At 44.8% G+C, this 8,385-nt stretch overlaps 1 pseudogene; it reads left to right on the top strand.

The window, feature by feature from the left end:
- Positions 1-7,536: 7,536 nt before the first annotated feature.
- Positions 7,537-7,705, top strand: LOC102493392 (mitochondrial import receptor subunit TOM7 homolog pseudogene; annotated as a pseudogene).
- The last annotated feature ends 680 nt before the right edge of the window (positions 7,706-8,385 follow it).

Genomic DNA, 8,385 nt, shown 5'->3' on the forward strand with positions numbered 1-8,385 from the left:
TCAGGCTTGTGTGACCTGGGTGGCGTGACCCCCCCCCCCCCAGCTCTTCCAGGCTCAAACACGATGTTTCCAGCTTAACTAGGAGAGGTAGGAAGCTCCTCAGGAAGCAAACCTAAACATGGACATTGAGAACAGTCCCAGAGTCCATCCAAAGAGTCCACTTGACTGGTCACCCTTTCTGGGCTGAATAGTTGTAGGATGCTGAACCTGGGCTCAGGTGGTGCTCTAGAGACTGAAAAGCCGTCAGGGCTTCTGCCACATTGGTGCTGCTGGATGCCATCAGTAAGTTTCCCTTCTTGCCACAGCCTGTTGCCCATATCTAAGGGAAATATTTTCCAAAGCAAATCAGACTGCTTGTCTCCTCCCAGGAGAGTGCTGGAAAGCAGAAAAGCAGAAGAGCAGTTCCTGCCCCAGATTATCAGCTCTCTCTCCAAATCAGACAGGCCAAGAGGGCTCTGGGACCATTTCTGGAGCTGAGAGTAGACCTCTTGTTTCTTCTGCTTTCTCTCAGTTTCTCCAGCCCTGCCTGCATGAAATCTTTGGGGACTGCCAGTTGGCGTAATGGCTATGTTGCTGGACTCCCATGTAGTTGACCATGGTTCAAGTCCTGGACCCAGACCCAGTGACTTAAACTCACGCCAGGTGCGTGTGCGTGCGTGCCCAAGATCCCGAGAGGAGAATGGAGGAGAAGGGATTGCAGTATGGCCATCCCCCTTGAGATTTCTCTCTTTTTCTCTCTGTCCTTCTGGTGAGCACATTCACCCTATAGCAAAAACCTCTCCAAAATAAGGAAAAAAGGAAAAGAAATACCATCTTTGTATTACTCTGATTCCTGGCAACATCCCATTGGGGATCAAATCCTCACCTAAGGATAACCCAAGGAAGGCCAGGATACCTGCTTAGGCTTTCATCTACCTCAACTGAAAAATGGCAAGATGCACTCTTCTGGGGGGCAAGGGTTTGGAAAGATCCAGGGCTCACTAAGAGGAAACAAGTGACCAACTATTGTGGATAGTGATAGGCTCTTCCATCTTGGGGAGGGTGTGAGTGTGCACACACATGTGCACGATTAAAAAATAATCCTCATTAATGCACCCCAAATTGGTACATGCTATTGAACTTTGGACATTTCTAACAAGCACACCTGCAAAAGCTGAACGGTAATTGAGAAGAAAACAGTGCCTGTCCCAAGAGCAAAGCTGCCAAATCCCCTCCCTCCGCAGCTCCCTGAGAGACTGTCACCTTGCACTCTCGGGTTGCGCCTTCCTCAGTTGCAACCTGCCTCACCAGACAGCAGTGTTCTTTCTGAAAATCTGCTATCAAAAAAAAAAAAAAAAACTCATTCACTGTCTTGACTACCTCAGACTCCCCTCCCATAAACTCCCCCCAGAAGAGAGTGCAAGCCTGTACCACATCTGTGGTGACATTCTGGAATATAATCAACAAAGCCCCCTGCTGGTGGGCTTGCTAGAGTTCACTTGGAAGCCTTGTCAAAGTCTCCCACATTTGGTGCACAGCGGAGTTTCCTGATTTCTGAGCTTTCCCAGTCTGAGGAAACAAGGTTAGGGAGAAGTACATGTGCCTAGCTACCTGCAGGGATAAAACAAACTAGTTTCCACCCTTCCCCCCTGACTGGGGACAGAAAAGCTATCCAACAAGGTCCTAGGTTGCACCAGTCAAGTAGGTGCCAGGCTGAGTGCCTGAGAGTCTGTCCTGGTCCTCACTCCCTCTCCCTCTAAGTTTACCTTCTAAACCCCCCATCCCCTAGGCCTCACCTTCCCCAGCTCTTCTCCCCTTTGAACTTATATCTGTACTATCTCCGACTCCTACCTCAAACTCACCTTTTCTAGACCCCAGCCCCTGAGCTTTCTTCTCCTAGGCCCTCCCGCAGTTGGGAAAGGGGGAACCTGGCTATAAATTTCCCTCATGTTAAGCTACAGCTGTGATCCAGGCACAAGCGACCAGAAAAGGAAGCTGGAATTGCCTCTACCCTCAGGTTGGAACCCACAAGTCAATGGAGAGAGAAAGGTCAGGGTAAAGAAGTTGGTCCCCAAGATTGCTGAGGGACAAACTAATTTTAAGGTTCTTCTGGTTGCAAAACAAGGCTGGGCCTGCCTAAGGCCAGGGCTCTGAAGGCAAGGCTAGGCCCCGTACATCCTACAGGTCATCGTGCTGGGGTGAAGTAGGCGAAAGGTAGATGGTGGGGTAGCATGACCAACTCTGGGCAATGCAAGCCAAAGTCTGTGGAGACTCTCTAACCTGAAAACCCGGGTGCCACTGCGGCAGAGAGGCCTTACGCAGGCTACTGTTCCAAGAATTTCAGTTTACCAAATCCCTGCTCTCTGAGATTTGCCTATCCTGTGGTTTGTTGTCATACAATTGGAAAGCAAGACTTTTTTTTTTTGCTGATCCAAGCAGACAAAAACTCAGTTTTTTAGAATGCTTCCAACCTGGCCCTGAAGAACTCTTTGGCCCACCCACTCCATTCCTTACTACTCTTCCAAGTTCTCAGAGGCTGTATCCAGTGAGCAGTGACACTTTTTGCTAACTGGGATCCCAGAGTGATGTCTAATCCTCTGCAATATCTAATGGAGGCTACTATGGACTGAATGTTTGTGTCCCCCTCAGTATTCATATGTTGAAGCCCTAATCTCTAATGTGATAGTATTTGGAGATGGGGCTTTGGAAGGTAGTTAGGTCATGATGGTGGAGTCCTCATAATGGGATTTTGCCCTGTAGGAACTAACAGCAGAGAACTTACTTCCTTTTGTAGCTCCTCATCCCCTCAGTGAAGAACCAGAAAGAGCTCCTTCCATGCTGACACCCTGAGCTTGGACTTCCCAGCCAGCCAGGATCATAGGCATGTGCACCTACTGTGCACAGGTGACCCCTGAAGCCACCACTTTATATGGATCCAGCATTGCTTGAGCATTACTGCTGCTCAGAACTGGGCCCCTGTACATCCAGGCACTTAGTCCAAAGTACTACAGGTCCTGGGTTCTCTCAGCACATTGGCCAATTGCAGGAAAATGACCACTCAGAGTACTAGAAGCACTTTATCCTCTCTACAACCAGCCATAGAAAATGGAATCAATTCAATGGAAGACACAGTTGCCTGTACTTGTCACTCATGGGTACAAGAGTCATAATGTAAGATCATGCTTCCATCCCTGCTCCCCAGCAGAGCTCACTCTGCCCTCTGTATGTGGTCTTGTGACCAGCACAGTCTAGATCTAACACTGTCAAAGAAGATACTCTGAGCATAGGTGGTGCGTGCATTACATCAGTCTTAAGTCCCCATAAGTAGGGCAGAGGGGTAGGGAGAGATCTGCAACTTTTTTTCATCTATGAAGGACAAAAAAAAAAAGAATTAGAATTATTGCTATTCAAATAGCTTGAGCATTCTGGATGTTTGGTTTGTATCCAGACAGACAGGCCATAAGCAAGTGGGCAATCATTCAAGAAAAAGGGGGATGTTGGGCAGCAAGAAAGCAAGCGGGGTATCTTCCTCTAGAACACCCTGCTCCTGCTAAATGGGAAAGGTGGGAAGAGAACAGAAGTGAGACCAAGCCTGTCACCAGCAAGAGAACAGATAAGAAGCTGCTGAAACCAAGATGCATGTGCTATCCATGCACCACCGCATTAAAGGCCATTTGTTCAGCAAGTAATTGGATCAAAGCTGACTTCTCAGACTGTTTTAAAGCCAGGACATACAGACTGTGTTTTATTTATTTATTTTATTTTTTCCCCCCATAACAAGGTGCTCATTTTTCTTCAGTGTTAAGGGGAAAGAAGGACAAAGATTGGAGATGCAACTGTTGAGACAGACAGTGCACAAAATTTGAGAAGCAAATGGGTGTTTTGCTTTGATTTCATTTTTTTTCTTTTTCTTTTTCCCAAGAAAAGTTTAGGCATCACATCCTAAAAAAATATTCCTTGCATAATTTTTCTAAAATCAGGCACTTTCTGGGAAGTCAAAAATTATTTTGGCTTCACTAAAAGCTATTAGAAAAAAAAGGGGGAAAAAAAGAAAGAAAAGCATTCCTTTCTCATGGCCTCTAAAAAGAGAATTATTTGCAAATAGCCATTTTCATTTCTTCCATTTTTTTTTCTAATTACAAAACAGCTCAAAAACCCTGGACTATTCATTTGATAATCACAGTATGTAACAACTAAGATACAAACTCAAAGATGCGTAACTCAAGATTAAAAGTGGAACAGAGGGGACCTAATACATACAATTTATTTTGAATATTATTTTGAATATAAAATGAAAATCATGTTGATAAAGTTAATGACTTCTTCTGATATATCTAAAGTGTCCCCTCCCTTGCCCCATTTATTTTTCATTCCAGTAGTTGGCTCACATCGGAGCAGTGACAGGATCCTACCTGAGTACTGGGAAAAAAATTAGAGACTAACCTATGTTCAAAACTTAGTGACGAGCTTTTTAAAATTTTTACTTATTCATTCATTTATTTTAATTTGACCAAAGCGGGGAGGACAAGTGAGAAAGCAATCCATTGGGTCCAAAACTCTAACCGTGGTTGGCCATGTGGCTATGTCCAGCAGCTTAACCAACACACCACCTGCTGGTCCCAGTGACAAACTTTTTTTAGAAAAGAAGAATTTCCCTTCTACAAACTACCCTGTTGTCTGTCCCATCTTTGAAGCTCTTGTGTGATCCTAAGGGGAGGGGAAGCACTGAACAGCATATAGTGGATCATAGTCAAAACTTTTCTTGGCTGAAAATGAGGCAATTTCCTGCTGGGAAGCAAAGGGACACACTAGAATTCAGTGTTGCAGTGAGGATCACCTCCAAACGCATTGTGATCTGATTACTGTTTAGCTGTCTCTTTTCTGATGGGTATGTATGGTTCTCAAGTAAAGAATAAGCTCTTCAAAGGCAAATCACCTTTCAGCATATACTGCCTTGTAATCTCTCAAATAAATAATAATGTAAATCCTAAGTGAAGCTCTTTGTAAGAAATGGCTTCAAAAGATGGCTTAATAATTGTTTAATCCCCCCCCCCAAAAAAAGCAAGAATTTGGAGTCTATAGGTGGTTAAGGCAGTGGACTCCCATGTGACCGACCTCAGGCATGTCACAGGGAACAGCAGATGGCATAATGGTTACATTGCTGGACTCTCACGTGGCCAACTGAGTTTTGAGTCCCGGACCCGGTGGGTTGAAACTCACCCTGGATGTGTATGCATACATGTTCAAAATCCTGAGAGGGGAGTGGAAGAAAAAGGATTGCAGACCAGTCATCCCCACAGGGGGTGATTTCTCACTTTCTGTCTCTCTGGTGAACACATGTGCCCTATAACAAAAATCTCTCTTAAAAAAAAAAAAAAAACATATTGTAAAACTGGAGGTAGTGGCATGTGGCTACTTAGGCTATGGCAGAAGGAGAACAAATTTGAGGCCAGCCTGGGCAACATAATGAGACCATATATCTAATAAAATTTAAAAATGAACAATATTGTAATAATGGGCGATTTGTTGTCTCTGCGTTCCTCCATCGAGGCGACTACAGATCGGGAAAAGTGTGCGTGTGCATGTGCACATGTGTGTGTTTCATTGGTTGCATTACCATAGCTCTTAATTACAGTCATCATTTTTGCAAATGGGCTTTGTTTCCTACTCTGGGTCTCTGGGTTTTGGCAGGCTGCACTGGGCAAACACCTGTTGTCTGGTTGTACAGAGAAACACCTGTCAGTGGAGCCACTAAGTACCAACATAGGGGCTGTCATCAGGGGTCTAGGGAAACTTTGCTATTGTCAGAAGAAAGGAAGGCGCACCTGCTTAGGGCCCAGGAGAGCAAAATGACAGCTTATTGACTTCTGACAGAAGATGCCTATAATCTATTCCCCTTCCTCTGCCTACTCCGAAGAAAGGCAGCCCGGGGCCACAACATCTGTTAATGAGTGAATGAGTCTGTGGTCAGATTCAAGGAAAATTTCTTTTTAAAAGAGACTGTTGCTTAACTGATACGAAGATTTGGAAACATCAAATTCTAAATGGCTTTTATAGGTGCATATCTAGCTCAGATGAGTGGAGGAGGGAAAGTAGAAGAAAAGAGAGAAGCAAAAAAATGTCCACATGAGAAATGGGACAGAAAAGGTGTTTTCCATAGGATCGTTTCCCTGAGAAAGTGAGCATTGTGCATGCATTGGTAGGACCGGGCTGTTTTTACATATAGAGATCGGTAGATCCAATCTAATAGCCATGACAGGAAAAGTCAGTATCCGCTCCTGGAGTAATCAGGTGTTCTCTGAGTTTAGATATGTAGGTCTGGTTTATACTTATACATGGATAAGGAAGAGAATAAAATGAAAAAATATAGAAAAGATTTGGAGACAAGAAAGAGGCAATAAAAGGATCACATTTTTTGTCTTCTTTTAGAGGTTTTTGCCTTAGGACATGCCTGCTCCTTGGAGAGAGAGAGACAGACACAGTGAGAGGGAGAGTGAGAAATCACCCCACAGTGGGGGTGGCCACACCACAATCCCTTCTCTTCCATTCTCTTCCCAGGATCTTGAGCACGCATGCACATACGCCCAGAGTGATCTTCAAGCCACCGGGTCCAGGACTTGAACTGCAATCAGCCATGTGGGAATCTAGCAATGTAACCATTATGCTACTGCTGGACTCAAGATCCCATTTTCAAAGACAGAGTTTAGCATCAATATTTATCTGCAAATGTTCCAACATTTTTTCTCTATGCTCCAGATGAATAGAAATCCATACTGGCTCAGAAAACCTGCTTCTGGGAACTAGCAGTTAGCGTAATGACTATGTCGCTGGACTCTCACGTAGTCGATCGCGGTTCGCATCCCAGACCTGGTGACTTAAACTCGCGCCGGGCACATGTGCGTGCGTGCCCAAGATCCTGAGAGGAGAATGGCGGAGAAGGGATTGTGGCATGACCATCCCCCCAGGGGGTGCTTTCTCGCTTTCTGTCTCTATGTCTCTCTGTCTGGTGAGCACATGCGCCCTATAGTGAAAATCTCTCCAAAATAAATAAAGAAAGAAAGAAAAAGAAACCTGCTTCCTTCTGTGCAAGTTTACTCACAGGGCTGGGCATTACAAGTTCAGGCAACAAGGCCTTTCCATCTGCATCTCCTTCAACCTAGGACTATTCTCCACTGTATTCCATGGGAGGAGCTGCCAGCAGGATTCTTCTTCCAGAGGGATGTTGCTTCTCTTTTCTGCCCCACTGTCTCCCATAAAAACCACCCTCCTATCCTTACATGATGGTTTTCTCTCCTCTTTGAGGGGAATCTGTTGGCATTAAATACAAAAGGAAAATGGGGGAGGGGATGAAAAAGTTATGGGCAAGCAGGAAAGAAGACATACAGGAGAAATCATTAAAAGAAAATTTAATCTTGATTCATCTTTGGTTTTTCTCTCTCCAGCACTCTCTGTATGCTGCTTATTGGGAACTCCTTTTGGCTTACCTTCCAAGCACACCCAGAATTCAAGTACTTCTTGCAGCTGTTGGGGTCCTCACTGCACTGCCTGGCTGCCACCATGGTGAAGCTGAGCAAAGAAGCAAATGCAGAAGCTGCCGCAATTCTTCAAGAGTGGTAGGTTTGCTGTCCACAGGGCCTTGATTCCTCTCGTGATTTACCTGGGATTTAAGAGGGGTGAGGATCCTGGAATACTGGAACCAACTGTTCGGAGCTTACTTTGGGGATAGAAGACTATTTGGTCATCTGGCCTAGAACTGATCGTGGACAGGAACACAGAGAGAGTGCTCTGGCTGGGATAAGAGATGGAATGGCATTCAGATGGCCAGCATGTGTATGTGCAAGGCTCTATACAGATGTAGCCAGGGTAGAGTGGAACCTCTGCTGACTTATTTATGTAGAACGTACCGAAATAAATTTGTTTTGGAGAGAGATCTTTACTAAGGGCACATGCAATTGCCAGAGAGACACACAGAGACAGAAAGTGAGAAATCAACCCCAGGGGTGAGGGGGGTTGGGCATGCTGCAATCTTTTCTCCTCCATTCTCCTCTTGGGATTTTGGCACGCATTCACACGTGCCTGGTGTGAGTTTAAGCCACCGGGTTCGGGACTCTAATAGTGGTTGACGTAACCATTACATTATCTGCTGGTCCCCAAAATAAATATTTTTAATGTTAAAAACAAAACAAAACAAAACAAATACTTTTTGCCATCTCCACTGCAACTGCCCAGGTTTAAAAGTCCTGCATGGAGGATAGCATTGAATTAGTCTCCCTGCTTTTGGCTCTGGCCCCTTACAATTTATTCTCAATGCCCCAAAGTAGTCTTTTTTAAAGGTAAAGCTCAGTCTATACCATTCCTCTTCTTAAAACCATCAATCACTTCTTATTTTCTTCAAAACCAAAGCTA

Source organism: Tupaia chinensis, unplaced genomic scaffold, assembly GCF_000334495.1.
Source record: "Tupaia chinensis unplaced genomic scaffold, TupChi_1.0 Scaffold000318_1, whole genome shotgun sequence".
In the NCBI taxonomy this organism is placed as follows: domain Eukaryota; kingdom Metazoa; phylum Chordata; class Mammalia; order Scandentia; family Tupaiidae; genus Tupaia; species Tupaia belangeri.